This window comes from Rhinoderma darwinii, chromosome 7 (genome assembly GCF_050947455.1).
Source record: "Rhinoderma darwinii isolate aRhiDar2 chromosome 7, aRhiDar2.hap1, whole genome shotgun sequence".
Classification (NCBI taxonomy): Eukaryota; Metazoa; Chordata; class Amphibia; order Anura; family Rhinodermatidae; genus Rhinoderma; species Rhinoderma darwinii.
Genome location: NC_134693.1, coordinates 36,878,966 through 36,899,611, shown reverse-complemented (window position 1 = coordinate 36,899,611; position 20,646 = coordinate 36,878,966).

Below are 20,646 nucleotides of genomic sequence, written 5' to 3'. Positions count from 1 at the left end.
AATGTGAGGCACATGGAGGTTAAATTCATCACACCTCGTGCCCCACAATAAGTGATAGAAAGCAGTTTTTATTTTATTTTTTTACAGCGTACACATCATAAATGACGCAAAAAAAATTGTTGTGCAGGTTATTACGGCCGCGCCAATACCTAATATGTGTATATTTTATGTATTGAGACTTATTTTAATGTTTATTGTAAAAAAGGTGTATGTGTATTTTTTTTATTTAACATTACTTTATGTTTTTACTTTATTTTTAAACTTTAATGTACTGACATATATCTATATGCTGATAGTACACAGGCATATATCTATATGCCAGTACATTAGCCTGTGTACGGATAGTACACAGGCAGTTGTTAGGACATACCTCAGTATGCCCTAACAGGAAATATGGTAAGACAGCCCTGGGGTCCTTCAATGGACCCTGGGCTGTCTGCCCATATATGGCATGTCCCTCAATCGCGTCACAGGGATTCCTGTGATGCGATCTAAGGGGCATCCCCCTTCTCATTTCCTCTTGAATGCTGTAGTCCATTTTGATCGCAGCATTCAGGGGAATAGCGGTGGAAATGAGAGGTTTCTCTGATCTCTGCCATTATAGAGCGGGGCTGCGCCTTTGTATTACAACCATTGCCCCGCTCCTGACAGTAAGTATGCGTGCCGTCAGCATGAGGTGATGCGGCCAGAGCTGCACTAAAGAGCGGCGGTTCAGGCACTAAAGACAGGACATGGGGGTGTTTTACAGTGCGCCCGCCATGTTGTCTTCAGTGCCGCCGCTCATTAGTGCAGCGCTGGCCGCATTGCATCATCCTGACCGCACACACTTGTTATCAGGACTCAGGAGCAGGGAAATGGCTGTATCACACAGCCCCAGCCCCGCTCTCATACATTCATGTGTTACTATACTAAGCTTTGCGGCCAAACAGCTAAGTATCGAAATACATGAAATAACGGTATCGAACCGTATGGGGATGCAGAGTATCGAAACAGTATCGAAGTTTCGATGCATCGTGCATCCCTACTCAAGTGCCATCCTTCCTCCATTATTATCTCCTTCCCACTAGGATAATTTCCCTCCCCATCCAATGCCATCTCCCTGCCCCATTATCATCTCCCTGCCCCCATTATGATTTAACTCTACCCCCTCCCCATAGAAAGCAAAAATCTTACCCACGTCTGTATTAGTTTACACTGCAGCATAGGATTGTTTCACTCAGGCCTACGACGGCTCCTATCTCCTGTCCTGTGTAAACAGAGGGAGAAGACAGGTTTATTGTCACATGTTACACAGGACGGGCGATAAGAGCTGTAGAGCCGATAGTGATACAATCCTATGCTGCAGTGTTAACAGGAAATAATACAGAGGTGGGTAAGATATTTACTTTCTATGGGGGCAGGAGGAGATTTTTTTACTTAGTACTCACTGTGTCAGAAGAAGACGACGACTGCTGCTGCTGCTGGACGTATCCTCCGAGGCTGAGCTCATAACTCCCGCTGCCATGATGTCTCCACTCCTTGTCTCCTCCCCACACGCTGTCACGCTGTTGTGGAGGAGTAGGAGGGGCGGGCACATCTCACTCTCCAGCGGGCCCTTATGGTTTTAATCTGATGAAAAGAACGGGCCTCGGGTTCGTGATGGGACCTGTTCCTTTCACCAAAATGAAATCGTAAGAGCCACACTGCGGTGAGTATATTAATTCCAGCGGCAGAGTGCGGGCCCCTTTTTTTTTAAATTTATGCCCGGGCCCCTGACTGCAGTACCTCCAGTACTGCCCTGATGGCGGCCCTGACTCTAACTGCCATTACCACTTTTTGGTAGTCACTGCTATGACTTTGGGTTGTTTTGACATTTGACACTAAGTGAGAGCCATTGATCATTTTTGCGTATATAGATGTGAGTATAATCTCAAATGTTGATGTTTTGACATTTAATTCAACATTCAGTTACAGCCACTGCTCATATTTTACCCACGTTTATTTTTTCTTTATATACAACTTAGGCTCTGTTCACATTTACGGTGGATTTCGTTCAGATATTCTTTTGCAAATTCTGTCATACAGAGCTATTCTTGCTTTCAAAATTACGGACTCCTTGACGGGACCCTGACGGAACCCATTGTAAGTCAGTGTGGTCTGTTGGGCACTGGTGGCATCCGACAGAATGTCGTGGCTTCCGTTATAAACATGTGTGGACATAGCCTTAGTGTACTCTTCAGGTCGTATAGACACCTCACCTTTCAGAAATAAGATTTTTGATACGATTTTTAAACTTGGTGGTAATCCAGTTGTTTTAGTGATGATTCTTTATAAAGCTTGAGACACTTTTTAATAATATTTATTAAAAGTTATGTTTTAACTGAATCTTTTTTTTATTTGATAGTTGCTTCAAATTGCTTGGTTGATATTGTGTAAGGATCTATGAGCCTCTTGTTATTTCTGCCTATCTCAGTGATTTCTATGCTAAAAACTAATTGCTGTTAGATGCACCATGGCTTGCTAGAGTAATTGTTTTTTTGGTTTTGTTTTTTTACATACATTGCTTTGCAAAAGCAGAGAATACACAGTAGTTGAATCCATTTATTAAAGTAGTAATTTTTTTTAAATCTTGACTAAGGCCTTATGTACATGGCTGCGTGTTGTACATATCAGTAATACAGTCCCTATAGCCTGCTGTGAGCTGATATTGTAGTTGCATGTGCTTCCGACCCGTGCGCAACAGCCTGAAACCTCTCTACTTTGTTGATGCTTTTGATTATGTAAATGTTATATTATGGAATTGAATCTCCAAATATTCCATACCATTCCTATATATTTAACTGGGTAATTTAATAAAGTTATAACTATTTGATTAATCAATACATGCTAGAAAGTGCTTCATTGGTAAGAAAAAAAAAAGTACAATCATAAATCATGATGTCTCTGTAGATAGTGCCACGGTGCCTACTGTAGATAGTGCCCACATAGTGACAGTGTCTTCATAGTGCCACAGTGCCCACATATAAAGTGATATAGGGCCAGTGCCCTCATAGTGCCACAGTGCCCACATAGTACCACAGTGTCTACATATAAAGTGACATAGTGCCCACATATAACATGCCAGTGCCCTCATAGTGCCACAGTGGCAACTGTAAATAGTGCCACAGTGCCCACATTTAAAGTGACATAGTGCCCACATATGACATGCCAGTGCCCTCATAGTGCCATAGTGCCCACTGTAGATAATGCCACATTGCCCACATAGTGCCCATATACAAAGTGCCAGAGCATAGTGCCACAGTGCCCATGCACATAGCACCAGTGTCCCCTGTATATAGTGCCACAACCCCATATAGTGACACAGTGCCCATGTAGATAGCACCACACCCCCTGTAGATAGCACTACGCCCCTGTAGATATCACCCCCTGAAGATAGCACAAACCCTCCCTTGTAGATAGCACCCCCCTGTAGATAGCACCAACCCCCCCATGTAGATTGGACAGTGGGGTCAAGGGCTTTCCCAAGACAGGAGTCCCCGGCCAGAGATGTTGCTAGTTGAAATCCCTGACCTCACTGTCCATACATGGACAGTAATATCAAGGGCTTCCCCAGGCTAAGGACTCAAAGTAGCGCTGAGTGCGGGGAGTCTTTGGCCAGGATCTGTTTTTACCGGCCGTTACAAGGATTTCTTCCTGAAAAACTGACACTAAAAACTGTTCCATTGACTTCTATTGGGGCCATGGGGCCGTGAAAATGGCCAATAATAGGACATATCTTATTTTTTTATGCCCTTTGGCCCCTTGCCATTAAAAAAGAGGCCGTGTGAATACACCTATAGAACTGCATTGTTCTGAAAATGGCTGTGTAAAGGCCATTAAATAAACGGCTGTCACACGATCATTTTTCACTGTTGTTTGGATGTAGCCTAATACATAGTAATATTGTATGTAAGGCTGAAAAAAGACATTCGTCCATACAGTTCAGCCTGTTCACTTGCAATGTTGATCCAGAGGAAGACAAAAACCCCAATGAGGCAGAAGCCAAGTTTACTCATCTTAGGGAACAAAATTCCTTCCTAACGCCAAATATGGAAAACTGAATAAATCCATGGTTCAACAAGCTCCAATAATGTAGTGCCCATAAAGACATCCAGGCCCCTTTTAGAGTCTTTTACAAGGCTAACCAATGACTCTGGCAGAGCGATCGTAGTCTCACTGCATTTACAGTAAAGAACCCACTTCTATGTTGGTGTAGATGTTCTTCCAAACGTAGTGAATGCCCTCTTTTCATAGTTAAATCCTGGGTATAAATAGATCATTAGACAGATCTCTGTATTGACCTTTGATATATTTAAACATCGTCATTAGATCACCCCTCAGGCATCTTTTTTTCTAAACTTAATAACCTCAAATTAGTAATATTTATTTTTATACAATTCCATGTTGATAAAAGGACTAAAATACAGACAATTTCATACAATCTGATGCCCACCCATCTTAGATGTTCAAAGTAGTTATTCAGGATATTCAAAAAATGCAGGTATGTATTGTATGTACAGTATGAATGTAGTAGAATTTGACACATACATTTTTTTTTGTTTTGTTTGGATGAGATAACTATAACAAAGTTTTGCAATAGGAGTTGGTTTAGTTTGTTGAACAATGATAGCAAGTTTTAATGTAAAACCTTTTGTCTCGTCAAGGACACTCTTTCAATAATGCAATGTACAATGTGGGGGTGGGGGAGGTTTGTCGCACTGTCTTGCACCACAGAATTTTTTCCCAGCTATAATAAACAAATAAAACAATTCTAGTATTCCAAATACAACATATATTAATGTGGACTCTAAATAAATATTTTTGTATGTATCCATAATATGCTAGAGACTTTCCAAAATTTGTGTGGCTTTCTGTCCACAATGTTTTACTGAATTGCCACACCATGTATGTAATTACACAATCATACATACCTACCCACACTTGTTTTTATTAAACTCATCTATGATGTATAGACCTATATGTGCACATTCAGTAATAGATATGAGTGAATGAATTTTACACAAATCTAATTTGGTCTGAATTTCACAACATTTTCAGATTTGGCAGTTGTGTACATGGCCAGGCTGTGGAGAGCTGTAGCGTCCAGAATCCCGCATTGGGATTTAGAAAGCTTCCCCTCATTAAATCCTGATGCGGTGTCGGGAACTCCAGTCTTAGTAAAAAAAAGCTCCGGGAAAAGCATCCAGAGCCCTCTGCCCTGAGGAACCTCATGATGTAACTGTACTCGTAAAATAGCCTTGGGTATTTTTGTATGAAGCCAGCAAAAGAGGTTCCTGTAATCCTTGCCCCAATGAGACCTCTGAGTGCCCGGGAGCACACTCACCTCCTCCGCCGTTCTGGTCAGATGACTCCACTCTCTGGATGCTTCATTCCTGTGGTCTTTGTAATCCACAGCCACCCGCACAGTGGCAGTCCCCTTCAAAGCAGCCAGAGTCTTCGGCTGCTTTCTATCTCCCCACGAATGCTATGTCACTAAAGCTTCCCTGGGGAAGGTTCTCTGAAACGTGCACAAACAGATCATTTAGATGTGCTTGGTGTGTTGACTGTTACTTATTGTTCCATGGTCCAATTCTGATGCTCACATGACAATTGTAGGCACTTTTGGCAGTGGATAGGGGTCAGCAAAGACCCACTGACCGTTACACAGCTGCGCAGCCTCAAACGCAGCAAGCTATGGTGAATTGTGTAGTCTGACAAATTTCTATCATAGCCAGCATTACGTTTTTCAGCAATTTGTGCTACAATAGCTCTACTCTGGGACCAGACCAGACGGGCTAGCCTTCACTCCTCACGCACATCAATGAGCCTTGGGCTCCTATGTCACTGTAGCCGGATTACCGGTTGTCCTTTTTTGGACAACTTTAGGTAGGTACTAACCACTGCATACCGGGAACGCCCCACAAGACCTTTCGTTCTAGAGATGCTCTCACCCAGTTATCTAGCCATCACAATTTACCCTTGTCAAAGTCAGATCCTTACAATTGCCTATTTTTCCTGCTTCCAACACATCAACTTTAAGAACTGACTATTCCCTTGCTGCTTTATATAGCCCACCCTTTAACAGGCGCCGTTGTTACAAAACAATCAATGTTATTCACTTCATCTCTCAGTGGTTTTATTTTATGGCTTATGGTGTAGATAATATCTTATGTTTAGAGATGAGTGAATTGATTCTATACAAATTTGTATTCAGTATGAATTTCCCAAAAGTTTCAGAATCAGTGAATTCCGAAGCTTCTAGGGTTCTTTGCAAAATCATGGCCATCGACAAACACTGGCCACCATTTTACGGATTAGAAAAATCATCACATGACCTCGTTTGGGTTTTCCCATAATGTCTTCCCAGGCAGGCTTCACAAAATGGACTGCAATTATTCCGCCCTCTACCCATATGCTTTTGAAAAGGGTTGGATACAGTCCTAGAAGACATCAGAGAGTCAGGGCACTTTCGGACCATATTAGGTGTCAAATCTGTTGTACAATTTGACCAAATTGGACCCGAAACAAATTCCAGGAAATTTGCTCATCTGTAGTTATGTTACAGTATCGCTCCCACTTAGTGGGCAAATATGAAAACATTGCTGCACAGTTTCAGGGAACATAATATTCCTGTAGCTTGCATTCTAGCCCATCAGCACATCAGATCTTGTGAATATGCTGGGTCTACTAAAAACATCGTAATCTAGCTGTATGACTTCTACAGCATGATTAGCTGATGTGTTTTTTTTTTTAAGACTTCATGGACACAACCGTAGCCATGTGAACGGCCATGATTTTTGGGTCGTCCGGCCACGGAGTGACAGCCGCGAGCCGCCCGCAAATCGCGGGCCGTGCACATGGCCACAGCCATTATTTTCAATGAGCCGGACTGCAGAACACGGCCGTAATAAGACATGTCCATTCTTTCTGCGCTGCAGACTCCTGGGCCATGCACAGACCGTGAAAACCACGGTCATGTGCATGGCCCCATAGGAATGAATGGGGCCGCAATTCTCCCGTGGATTTTCGGGGGAATTGCGGCCGCAAAAGCACGTTTGTGTGCATGAGGCCTAAGACGTTATTACTATATGGTAATATGTTATTGTATTGCTCTATTGTATCATGACTGTATATTACCGCCTTTAGCATACCATTCATTGACATGTTGTTTGTAAGACTGAAAAATCGGACATTGCCTCTTCGCAATGGAGAAAATTATATATAAAGAACATTGTCCTCTAACCTGTAACCCATGGTACTAATTGTCTCTCATCCCTTTGTGCTTGTATGTTCTTAATTTAAAAAAAAAATTGTTAAAATAAAATGAGAAGAAATTAGGAAACGCAAGTTTTTTTCAAGAATTTGTCAGGTTAGTTGGCAAGTATTCAATATCGGCAGTAGAGGTGAACAAATTGATTTGCCGATTCATTGATTTACTCATTGATTTGTTTTTTTACTCACCAAAAGCAAATCACAAATACACCAAGTCTATTCAATTGTATGGATTCAAATGGTGTGTGAATTGCAAAGTAGTTGTGATTTGCCAAAACTCCACTGAAGCTTCTGCCTATACAATTCATACACAATATAATTTCAGAGAATGTGAGAAAATATTTCTAAAAAGTACACAAAGATTTGTACATTCCTGAATTTATTTGACAACTGCTCTTTATCAACAGTCACCATTTATTATATTAACCCTCTTTTTTGCTCACCAGGGAATGCCCGATAGGCATTAATATATTGAATGCCCATCTAACCCCTGGAGGTGTTTATGTACTCATCTGACAGCTATCCAGCATAATCAGTTCAATTGCTTCTAGCTTCAGAGACATTAATTCTTGTGGCCATTCGAAAGTTCCTCATACTGTAGACCTATTTTGTGTTTCAGAGTTGATTGATGTATTTCATTTCAGCAGGTTACAACAGCACACACACACACAAACCTGTGATGGAGCCTCAGGAAAGGTAAAATACAGCTAATGTAACAATAGCACCAAGAGAGCATTCAGCAAACTATCGCCTCATGTCACGTAGTCTTTTCTCAACGCAGTACAAATAGGAACAAGACAAAGAATACGTTTCAAAGCACCCTAATATGTTCACATTCAAAGGATGATGACCTTCACCTTATCAATTCTATTCTTCATGTAATATAAGAAATGTGATTAGCACTTATCTATAGTGAGAGGCTCTTCTTCAGAACAGACTTTGGGATGAGACATGCCCTGAGATTTTTAAAATCTAATTTACTTTTAAGTTTATTCAGTGATACAAATTGGAAACTTCTAATCTAATTTAAAAATAATTAAAAAGATGAAAAAATTATGGTACATAGTTACAAAGTAACATACTTGATAAGATTGAAAAACACACGGGTCCATCAAGTCCAACCTATAATCCTACCATGTTAATCCACAGGAAGGCAAAACCCCCATGAGTTTGATTCCAATTGCCTCATTAGGAGAAAAATTCCACCCTGACTCCAAATCTGGCAATCAGAATAAATCCCCGGATCAAAGTCCCATCTCCAGAATCTAGTACTCATAACTTGTAATATAATATTTTTCAAGAAAGGCATCAAGGCCCTTCTTTAACTTGTTCAAAGAATCAACCATCACAACATCCTGTGGCAGAGAGTTCCATCGTCTCACTGCTCTTACAGTAAAGAATCCCCGTCTGTGATGATGGTGACACCTTCTGCCCCCTTGTCCTTGTTACAGGCTTAGGTGTAAAAAGATCATTAGAAAGATCTTTGTACTGTCCAATTATATATTTGTACATTGTAATTAGATCACCCCCTGAAGCGTCTTTTTTCTAAACTGAATAACCCCAAGTTTAAAGGGAATGTGTTACCAGAAAAACATTTTATTTTTTTTTAATTAAACATTTAGTGTGTAGGTGATTAAACATTGTTCAAATTTTTTTTATTTTTTTCACGAGTCAGGAAATATTATAAATTAATTCTAATTTATAATATTTCCCATTGCTGGTCACTAGATGGAGCTATTCCCAAAATTGCAGCATTGCAAAATTGGGTAAAAAGCCCTCGCTCTAGTGAGCTCTCAGCATCCCCCCCCCTCCTTTATCCTGGCTAGTGCCGGGATAAACGAGGGGTTTGAACGGTCTAACCTCCTACACTGTGTGTCGCCATTTTTTGAGCTAACACACAGTGTAGTAGGTTTACATACAGTAGTAAACACACACAAACACGAACATACATTGAAATCTCTTACCTGCTCCTGCCGCCGCGGCTCCCTCCGGCCCGTCCGCTCCGTCTGCTGCCGCTGGTCCAAGTGCACAAGTCCGGAAGCCGCGACCGGAAGTAGTAATCTTACTGTCCGGCCGCGACTTCCGGTCCACAGGAAAATGGCGCCGGACGGCGCCAATTTCAAATTGGACTGTGTGGGAGCGGCGCATGCGCAGTTCCCACACAGACGGCGTACACAGAAGTGGATGGGACGGGAGCCGTTCGCAGTCCCTATGGGACTGTGGCTGCCGTATTCCATGTCTGTATGTGTCGTTAATCGACACATACAGAAATGGAACAAAAAATGGCAGCCCCCATAGGGAAGAAAAAGTGTAAAAATAAGAAAAAGTAAAACACAAACACACAAATAAATATAAACGTTTTTAATAAAGCACTAACATCTTTAACATATGAAAAAAAAAAATTGTGATGACACTGTTCCTTTAAGAACCTTTCTTGGTACTGCAATCCACCCATTCCCTTAATTCCCTCGGTCGTCCTTCTTTGCACCCTTTCTAGTTCATCCATGTCTTTCCTAGGTGCCCAAAATTGTACACTATAATCCATGTGTGGTCTCACTAGTGATTTGTATAGAGGCAAAATTATTTTCTTGTCATGAGTATCTATGCCTCTTTTGATGCATCCCATGATTTTACTTGCCTTGGCAGCAGCTGCCTGGCACTGGTTGCTAAAGGTCAATGTACTGTCCACCAATAAACATATTAAAAAGAAGAGGGCCCAATACTTACCCCTGTGGAACCCCACTGGTAACTGTGACTCACTCTGAGGATGTATCATTAATAACCACACTCAGTTTTCTATCACTGAGCCAGGTGTTAACCCAATTACACATATTTTCCCCCAGTCCCAGCATTTTATATACCAACCTTTTATGCGGCACAGTATCAAACGCCTTTTAAAAGTCTAGATACACCATATCCACAGCACTACCCATGTCCAGTTTAGAACTTACTAACTCATAGAAGCTGATCAGATTGGTTTTACAGGACCAATCCTTCATAAACCCATGCAGATGCTGCATTAACAGATTATTTGCATGGAGATACTCGAGAGTAGCATCTCTGAGAAAACCCTCAAATATTTACCCACAATGGAGGTTAAACTTACAGGTCTATAGTTTCCGGGCTCACTTTTTGACCCCTTTTTGAATATTGGCACCACATTTGCTATGCACCAGTCCTGTGGAACAGACCCTTAGAGAATCCTTAACCTCTTCACGCGCTGCTCCGCAATAGTACGTCCTGCAGAGGGGTTGCTTCCCGCATCAGTTGCGGAGTACTTATCGGCGCACACTGTCCTAATGGACAGTGTCCGGGAACCGGAAGGTCAGCGGCCCCTGACAGCTGACACTCCAGCCATGCCGGTCAGCGGACCATCGCCGCTGATTTCGGACAAATTAACCCCATGAATGCGGCAACAGATTGCGTTCGCCACATTTAAGGGGTTTGAAGCACATCGGCAGCCCCCACGAAGTGATTGTGGGGGCTGCCGAAGCTTGTCGTGGCAATCGGAGGTCAGACAATAACCTCCGGGTTGCCATGTATGGAAGCCTCGGAGGAACAGCTTGCGGCCGGTCCTCCGATCCATCCTGTCAGTGTGACTGTCACGTCACAATGACAGTTGGAATGCATTACACTACGTAGGTAGTGTAATGTATTCCAGCAGCGATCAGAGCTGCAAGTCTAAGTGTCCCCTAGTGGGACAAGTGAAAAAAGTAAAAAAAGTAATAAAAATGTTTTAAAAAAGTGTAAAAATAAAAGTTATAAGTTATATATACAAACACTGCATTTTTTTCCTATAATAAGATTTTCATTATAGGAAAAAAAATGAACACGTTAAAAAAAGTACACATATCTGGTATCACCGCGTTCTTAACGACCCCAACTATAAAACTGTAGTGTTATTTTTTCCTGCACGATGAACACCCCAAAAAAAATCAATAAAAAACTACACCAGAATCGCTATTTTTTGGTCACCATCCCTCCCAAAATAGAAAATAAAAAGTGATCAAAAAGTCGCATGTACCCGAAAATAGTACCGATAAAAACTACAACCCGTTCTGCAAAAAACAAGCCCTTACACAGCTTTTTTGACTGAAAAATAAAAAAGTTACCGCTCTCAGAATATGGGGACACAGAAAATAAATTATTTTATAAAAAAGTGATTTTATTGCACAAACGCTGCAAAAAATAATACATTTTCCTATTTTTTTTCAGTTTCCCAGTACTTTTTATGGCACTTTAAATGGTGTCAGTAGAAACTACAATTCCTCCCGCAAGAAATAAGCCCTAACATCTCTCTACTGATGGAAAAAGAAAAAAGTTATGGCTCTTGGAAGGCGGGGAGTGAAAAACGAAAAGAAAGCAAAAAATGGATCAGTCCTGAAAGGGTTAATTCATTTCTAATGAAAAAAACGTATGACCACATCTGGGGTATTTCCGTACTCAGGAGAATTTGCTTTACAAAAATTGGTTGTTTATTTCTCCTTTATCCCTTGTGAAAATGAGAAAATTCAACATTTTAGTGGAAAAAAATTGTGATATTAATTTTCTCCGCCTAATTCTAATAAATTCTGCAAAAGACCTGTGGAGTCTAAATGCTCACTATACCTCTAGAAAAATTCCTTGAGGGGTGTTTCCAAAATGAGGTAACTTGGGGGGTTTCCACTGTTTGTCCCTCCAGGGCGTTGCAAAGGCGGCATGGCACCGAAAAACAATCCAGCAAAATCCGTGCTCCAAAATCCAAATGGCGCTACTTCCCTTCTCAGCGCTGCCATGGGTCCAATCAGCAGTTTGTTACCATATATATGGTATTTCCGTAATCAGGAAAAAATGCTTTACAAATGTTGTGGTTCTTTTTTTCCTTTATTCCTTGTAAAAATTTAACATTTCTATGCTTTTTCAGAGAAAAAAGTCGATTTTCATTTTCACTGCCTAATTCCACTAAATTATGCAAAAGTGGTCAAAATGTAACTATACCCCTAGATAAATTCCTTGAGAGGTGTAGTTTCCAAAATGGGGTAACTTGGGGGGTTTCCACTGTTTTGGTCCCTCCAGGGCATTGCAAACGCGACATGGCACCGAAAACTAATCCAGCAAAATCTGTGCTCCAAAATCCAAATGGCACTCCTTCCCTTCTGAGCCCTGCTGTGGGTCCAATCAGCAGTTTATTACCACATATGGGATATTGCTGTAATCAGGAGACATTGCTTTAGAAATGTTGGGGTGATTTTTTTCATTATTCCTCGTAAATATTAAAAATGTGTAATGGTGGGGGGGGTAGGGAAACGGACAAGTGAGCCCTAATCTACCCGCCACTCTGTCCCTGCCTACTTGCAACGACCCGCCCTAGGCGACGGGGTACAACTGGGCGGCGGTCCCTGCGCTCAGTAAGTGCATGACAAACACGACAAACAAACAAGGGAATACAAGCAAGGGAAATGGGCAGTTGCTCGCGGAAACACCGTGAGCAACAGAGTAGTGAACGAGCCGAGTCAAGCCAGGAGAGTGCGAGGTACAAAGCGAAAAGCAGAAGAGTAGTCGGTAAGCCGGGGTCTGTATGGAGCAGGATCAAAAAGTAGCAGGAGCTGTAGCTGGGCCAGGAAACCTCAAGGAAAGAATTCACAAGCACAGATGGACAGGAAGAGCAGGCTTAAATAGACCGAGGGCGGGAGCTAGCTGAGTCTGGCCAGGTTGCGATAGGCTCTCCCACTCCTAAGCCTGCCAGCCTGAGTGGAGGAAGCTGGTGTCTGTCTCAGGGATGTACACTCAGGTGTTGACTGATTAATTCTGGGAATTAACCCCGAAGCAGTGCCTGGCAGATCCTTTACAGTACCCCCCCTTTTATGAGGGGCCACCGGACCCTTTCTAAGTGGACCTGGCTTACTGGGGAAACGCAGGTGGAACCTCCTGACCAATACCCCAGCGTGAACATCCCGGGCGGGTACCCAAGTCCTCTCCTCGGGCCCGTATCCTCTCCAATGGACCAGGTACTGGAGGGAGCCTTGGACCATCTTGCTGTCCACGATCCTGGCCACCTCAAATTCCACCCCCTCAGGGGTGAGGACGGGAACAGGAGGTTTCCTCGAGGGGGCCAAGGACGGGGAGCAGCGTTTCAGGAGGGAGGCATGAAACACGTTGTGTATACGAAAAGACGGGGGTAACTCCAGCCGGAAAGAGACAGGACTGAGGACCTCAATGACCTTATACGGCCCAATAAACCGGGGAGCAAACTTTTTGGACGGAACCTTGAGACGCAAGTTCCTGGATGACAACCACACCAGATCCCCGACCACAAACAGGGGGTTAGCAGAACGTCTTCTATCGGCCTGAGCCTTCTGTATGCTCTGGGACGCCTCTAGGTTCTTCTGAACCTGGGCCCAGACTGTGCACAGATCCCGATGAACGACCTCCACCTCGGGATTGTTGGAACAACCAGGTGAAACGGAGGAGAACCGTGGATTAAACCCAAAATTACAGAAAAAGGGAGAGACCCCTGACGAGTTACTGACCCGGTTATTAAGGGAAAATTCGGCGAGGGGAATGAAAGAAACCCAATCAAATTGACAGTCAGAGACAAAACATCTTAAGTATTGTTCTAGAGACTGATTAGTCCTCTCCGTTTGGCCATTGGTTTCAGGATGGAAAGCAGAGGAGAAGGACAGATCAATCCCCAACTTATTACAGAAGGCTCTCCAAAACAATGAAACAAATTGTACCCCCCTGTCAGAAATAATATTGACGGGGACCCCATGGAGACGCAGGATGTGTTTGATAAACAAGGTAGCCAACGTCTTGGCGTTGGGTAGTTTCTTGAGGGGCACAAAGTGGCACATTTTACTGAAGCGGTCTACCACCACCCACACCACCGACTTGCCTTGGGATGGAGGCAAATCGGTGATAAAATCCATGGAGATATGTGTCCAAGGTCTCTGGGGAATGGGCAACGAACGCAGTAAGCCCGCTGGTCGGGACCTGGGAGTCTTGGACCTGGCACAAACCTCACAGGCGGCGACGTAGGCCTTAACGTCTTTAGGCAAACCAGGCCACCAATAATTTCTGGTAATGAGGTGTTTGGTACCCAGGATGCCTGGATGGCCAGATAGTGCGGAGTCGTGATTTTCCCTAAGTACCCTTAGCCGGAATTGCAGGGGAACAAACAGCTTGTTCTCAGGAAGGTTCCCAGGAGCTGAACCTTGATCAGCAGCAATTTCAGAGACTAAATCGGACTCGATAGAGGAAATGACTATACCTGGAGGCAAAATACAAACAGGATCTTCCTCCGAAGGAGGGCTGGCCATGAAGCTACGCGACAGTGCATCTGCCTTAATATTTTTAGACCCGGCCCTATAGGTAACCAAAAAATTGAATCTGGTAAAAAACAACGCCCATCGAGCTTGTCTCGGGTTTAGCCTCCGGGCAGATTCTAGGAAAACCAGATTCTTGTGGTCGGTAAGGACCGTTACCTGGTGCCTAGCCCCCTCCAGGAAGTGGCGCCACTCTTCAAATGCCCATTTAATGGCTAAAAGTTCGCGGTTGCCAATATCATAGTTACACTCCGTGGGCGAAAACTTCCTAGAAAAGTAAGCACAGGGGCGGAGATGGGTGAGGGAGCTGGTACCCTGGGACAAGACGGCCCCCACTCCCACCTCGGACGCGTCAACCTCCACAATAAATGGCTCCCTTTGGTTGGGCTGAACCAGCACGGGGGCCGAGATAAAGCACTTCTTGAGGGTCTCAAAAGCCTGGACGGCCTCAGGGGGCCAATGGAGGACATCAGCACCCTTGCGAGTGAGGTCCGTAAGAGGCTTAGCGACGACCGAGAAGTTAGCAATAAATCTCCTGTAATAGTTAGCGAACCCCAAAAAACACTGTAGCGCTTTCAGGGAGGCAGGTTGGACCCATTCAGCCACAGCCTGAACCTTGGCAGGGTCCATGCGGAATTCATGAGGAGTGAGGATTTGACCTAAAAATGGTATCTCCTGTACCCCAAATACACATTTTTCGATTTTGGCAAACAGTTTGTTTTCTCGAAGGACCTGGAGCACTTTCCTGACATGCTCTATGTGGGAGGACCAGTCCCTGGAAAACACCAATATGTCATCAAGGTACACTACAAGAAATATCCCCAGGTAATTTCTCAAAATCTCATTTATGAAGTTCTGGAAGACCGCAGGGGCATTGCACAACCCAAAGGGCATGACGAGGTATTCGAAATGGCCTTCGGGCGTGTTAAACGCAGTCTTCCACTCATCCCCCTCTTTGATGCGAATAAGGTTATACGCCCCCCGTAGATCCAATTTAGAGAACCATTGGGCCCCCTGAACCTGATTAAAGAGATCAGGAATCAAAGGAAGGGGATACTGGTTCCTTACCGTGACCTTATTCAGGCCACGGTAGTCAATGCATGGCCTAAGACCCCCATCCTTCTTCCCTACGAAGAAGAAGCCAGCACCTACCGGAGAAGAAGAGGGACGAATGTAACCCTTGGCCAGGGATTCCTGGATATACTCCCTCATGGCTTCACGTTCGGGACAAGAAAGGTTAAATATCCTACCCTTAGGAAGCTTAGCTCCTGGTACCAATTCGATAGCGCAATCGTATTCTCTATGAGGCGGTAATACTTCGGAGGCCTCTTTAGAGAAAACATCAGCGAAGTCCTGAACAAACTCGGGTAGCGTATTCACCTCCTTAGGGGGAGAAATAGAATTAACAGAAAAACATGACGTACAACATTCATTACCCCATTTGGTTAGCTCCCCAGTATTCCAGTCAAACGTAGGATTATGCAACTGCAACCAGGGAAGACCTAGAACCAAATCGTACGATAATCCCTGCATCAATAGTACAGAGCATTGCTCCAAATGCATGGAGCCAACAAGGAGTTCAAAAACAGGGGTATGCTGTGTAAAATAACCATTAGCAAGAGGAGTGGAGTCGATACCCACTACCGGAACAGGTTTAGGCAAATCAATCAGAGGCATAGCGAGAGACATAGCAAATTCCACAGACATGATATTAGTAGAGGACCCTGAATCCACGAAGGCACTGCCGGTAGCAGACCTACCACCAAAAGAGACCTGAAAGGGAAGCAATATCTTAGTACGTTTCATATTTACGGGAAATACCTGTGCGCCCAAGTGACCTCCCCGATGATCACTTAGACGCGGGAGCTCTCTGACAGCATTCTTACGCTTGGGACAGTTGTTTACTTGATGCTTGACATCCCCACAGTAGAAGCAGAGACCATTCTTCCTGCGGAATTCTCTACGTTGTTGAGGGGACACGGAGGCCCCGAGTTGCATAGGTATTTCTGAGTCTTTAGGGGAGAAACGAAGCAACGGGACTTCGGGAGGCATCATGGGGGAGTCGGAGGAAAAAACACATAAACGTTCACGTTGTCGTTCCCTGAGACGTCGGTCAAGTCGTACCACTAAAGCCATAACCTGGTCTAAGGAGTCAGAAGAGGGATAACTAACTAGCAGGTCTTTCAGGGCATTCGACAGACCCAACCTAAACTGGCACCTTAAGGCAGGGTCATTCCACCGAGAAGCTACGCACCACTTCCTAAAGTCAGAGCAATACTCCTCAACAGGTCTCTTACCCTGACGTAAGGTCACCAGCTGACTCTCGGCAAAGGCAGTTCTGTCAGTCTCGTCATAAATAAGTCCGAGGGCAGAAAAGAAACAATCAACGGAGGAAAGTTCAGGGGCGCCAGGAGCCAAGGAGAAGGCCCACTCTTGGGGCCCTTCCTGGAGCCGGGACATAATTATACCCACCCGCTGGCTCTCAGAACCTGAGGAGTGAGGCTTTAAGCGAAAGTAAAGCCTACAACTCTCCCGAAAGGAGAGAAAAGCCCTCCGGTCACCTGAGAACCGGTCGGGCAACTTGAGGTGGGGTTCAAGGGGTGCGGTGAGGGGAACTACCAAGGTAGCATCAGGCTGGTTGACCCTCTGAGCCAGGGCCTGGACCTGTAGGGAGAGACCCTGCATTTGCTGAGCCAGGGTTTCACGGGGTTCCATAATGGTGTCAGGGACCAGGGTAGACTAGGTATAGGGCTTGTGAATTTGTAATGGTGGGGGGGGGTAGGGAAACGGACAAGTGAGCCCTAATCTACCCGCCACTCTGTCCCTGCCTACTTGCAACGACCCGCCCTAGGCGACGGGGTACAACTGGGCGGCGGTCCCTGCGCTCAGTAAGTGCATGACAAACACGACAAACAAACAAGGGAATACAAGCAAGGGAAATGGGCAGTTGCTCGCGGAAACACCGTGAGCAACAGAGTAGTGAACGAGCCGAGTCAAGCCAGGAGAGTGCGAGGTACAAAGCGAAAAGCAGAAGAGTAGTCGGTAAGCCGGGGTCTGTATGGAGCAGGATCAAAAAGTAGCAGGAGCTGTAGCTGGGCCAGGAAACCTCAAGGAAAGAATTCACAAGCACAGATGGACAGGAAGAGCAGGCTTAAATAGACCGAGGGCGGGAGCTAGCTGAGTCTGGCCAGGTTGCGATAGGCTCTCCCACTCCTAAGCCTGCCAGCCTGAGTGGAGGAAGCTGGTGTCTGTCTCAGGGATGTACACTCAGGTGTTGACTGATTAATTCTGGGAATTAACCCCGAAGCAGTGCCTGGCAGATCCTTTACAAAATGTCAATGTTTTTTCAGAAAAAAAGTAGATTTTCATTTTTACAGACTAATTCCAATATATTTAACAAAAAACTTGTGTGGTCAAAATGCTAACTATACCCCTAGATAAATTCCTTGATAGGTGTAGTTTCCAAAATGGGGTCACTTTTGGAGGGTTTCCCCTGTTTTGGTCCCTCCAGGGTGTTGCAAACGCGACATGGAACCGAAAACCAATCCAGCAAAATCCGTGCTTCAAATTCCAAATGGCGCTCCTTCCCTTCTGAGCCCTGCTGTGGGTCCAATCAGCAGTTTATTACCACATATGGGATATTGCCGTAATCAGGAGACAGTGCTTTACACCAAATGTTGGGGTGCATTTTCTTTATTATTTCTTGTAAAATTAATTTTCAGAAAAAAAGTAGATTTTCATTTTTACAGACTAATTCTAATAAATTTAGCGAAAAACCTGTGTGGTCAAAATGCTAACTATACACCTAGATAAATTCATTCAGGAGTTTAGTTTAAAAAATGGGGTAACTTGTGGGGTGTTTCCACTGTTTTGGCACCACAAGACCTCTTCAAACCAGACAAGGTGCCTAGAATATATTCTAAAAAAAGGAGGCCCAAAATCCACTGGGTGCTCCTTTGCTTCAGAGGCCTGTGTTCCAGTCCATTATTACACTAGAGCCACATGTGGGATATTTCTAAAAACTGCAGAATCTGGGCCGTAAATATTGAGTTGCATTTCTCTGGTAAAACCTTCTGTGTTACAAATTTTTTTTTATTAGAAATGAATTTCGGCAAAAAAAATTTAATTTGTAAATTTCACCTCTACATTTCTTTAATTCCTGTGAAACGCCTAAAGGGTTAAAATACTTTGTGAATGCTGATTAGAATACCTTGAGGGGTGCAGTTTTCAAAATGGGGTGACTTCTGGGGATTTTCTAATATATTAGGTCCTCAAAACCACTTCAGAACTGAACTGGTCCCTGAAAAAATGGCCTTTTGAAATTTTTATTAAAATATGAGAAATTGGTGCTAAAGTTCTAAGCCTTGTAACGTCCTAGAAAAATAAAAGGACGTTCAAAAAACAATGCAAACATAAAGTAAACATATGGTAAATGTTAACTAGTAACTATTTTGTGTGGTATTACTATCTGTTTTACAAGCAGATACGTTTAAATTTAGGAAAATGCTAATTTTTGCAAATTTTTTCAAAATTGTGGTGTTTTTCAGAAATAAATACCAAAATTATCATCAACATTTTTTCACTAACATAAAGTACAACATGTCACGAGAAAACAATCTCAGAATCGCTTGGATAGGTAAAAGCATTCCAACGTTATTACCACATAAATTAACACGTCAGATTTGAAAAAATTGGCTGTGTCCTGAAGGCCAAAACAGGCTGGGTCCTGAAGGGGTTAAATATCAGAAATAAGGGTCTGTCTATCACAGTACTTAATTCCTGCAGATCGCGGGGGTGTATACCATCCAGACCTAGTGATTTGTCTATTTTGGTGTTTTAAGGCGGCGCAGCACTTCTTGCTGTGTTAAGCAAATTACATTTGATAGAGAATTTAATTTATCCCTAATCATGTTGTCTGACATTGGATTTTCCTGTGTAAATACAGTAGAGAAAAAGGCGTTTATTGGATTGGATTTTTCCTCATCCTCTTCCACTATTATACCCAGATTATTTTTGAGAGGGTCAACACTTTCAGTTTTCAGTTTCTTACTATGTATTTGAAAAATATTTTTGGGTTATTTCTACTTTCTTTGGCAACGAGGCTCTTTGTTTCAATCTTTGCTGCCTTTATTTGTCTTTTATACAACTTATTTTTTTCTTTATAATTAGTTAATGCCTCATCACTACCATCGTGCTTTAACAGTTGGAATGTTTTCTTTTTATCATTTTATCTTATATATATATGTTTCACAGGACCTATTTAGAGGCTTTTAAAAATGTCCCATTAAGGCCTTATTCACACGAACATGTATTACGTCTGTGACACGCGCGTGAAAATCACACGCGTCGCATGGACCTATGTTAGTGAATGGGGCCGTTCAGACAGTCCGTGATTTTTATGCAGCATATGTCGGCTGCGTAAAACTCACGACATGTCCAATACTTGGCCGTTTTTCACGCATCACGCACCCATTGAAGTCAATGGGTGCGTGAAAATCGCACACGGCACACGGAAGCACTTCCGTGTGACGCGCGTGATTCGCGCAACAGTAGATAAAGAAATGAAGGAAAAAATAAAAGCACTTCCTTCATTTATTTTTCTAAACTTCAAAACCGCATGTCATAAGCATGGCATATGCGTGAAAATCACACAGCTACGCAGCACATACTGATGACACATGCAACTGCAATGCGCAAAAAAACGCAGCACTTTTTGCGTGCGCAAAACGCACACGTTCGTGTGAATAAGGCCTTAGTTTGTGTATTTTTATTTTTGTGACCGAGTATTATTGTTGTATTAAATTACTCCAATTTACACATTGCAGATAATTGTGTCCTTATGTTTAACCCCTTCCCACTGCAGCCACTTTTGACTTTCCTGACAGAGCCTTATTTTTGAAATCTGACATGTGTCACTTTATGTGGTAATCACTTTTGAATGCTTTTACCTATCCAAGCGAATTCTGAGACTGTTTTCTCGTGACACATTAGACTTTAAGTTTGTCTTAAAATTTGGTCGATACATTCAGTACTTAAAGAGGCTCTGTCACCA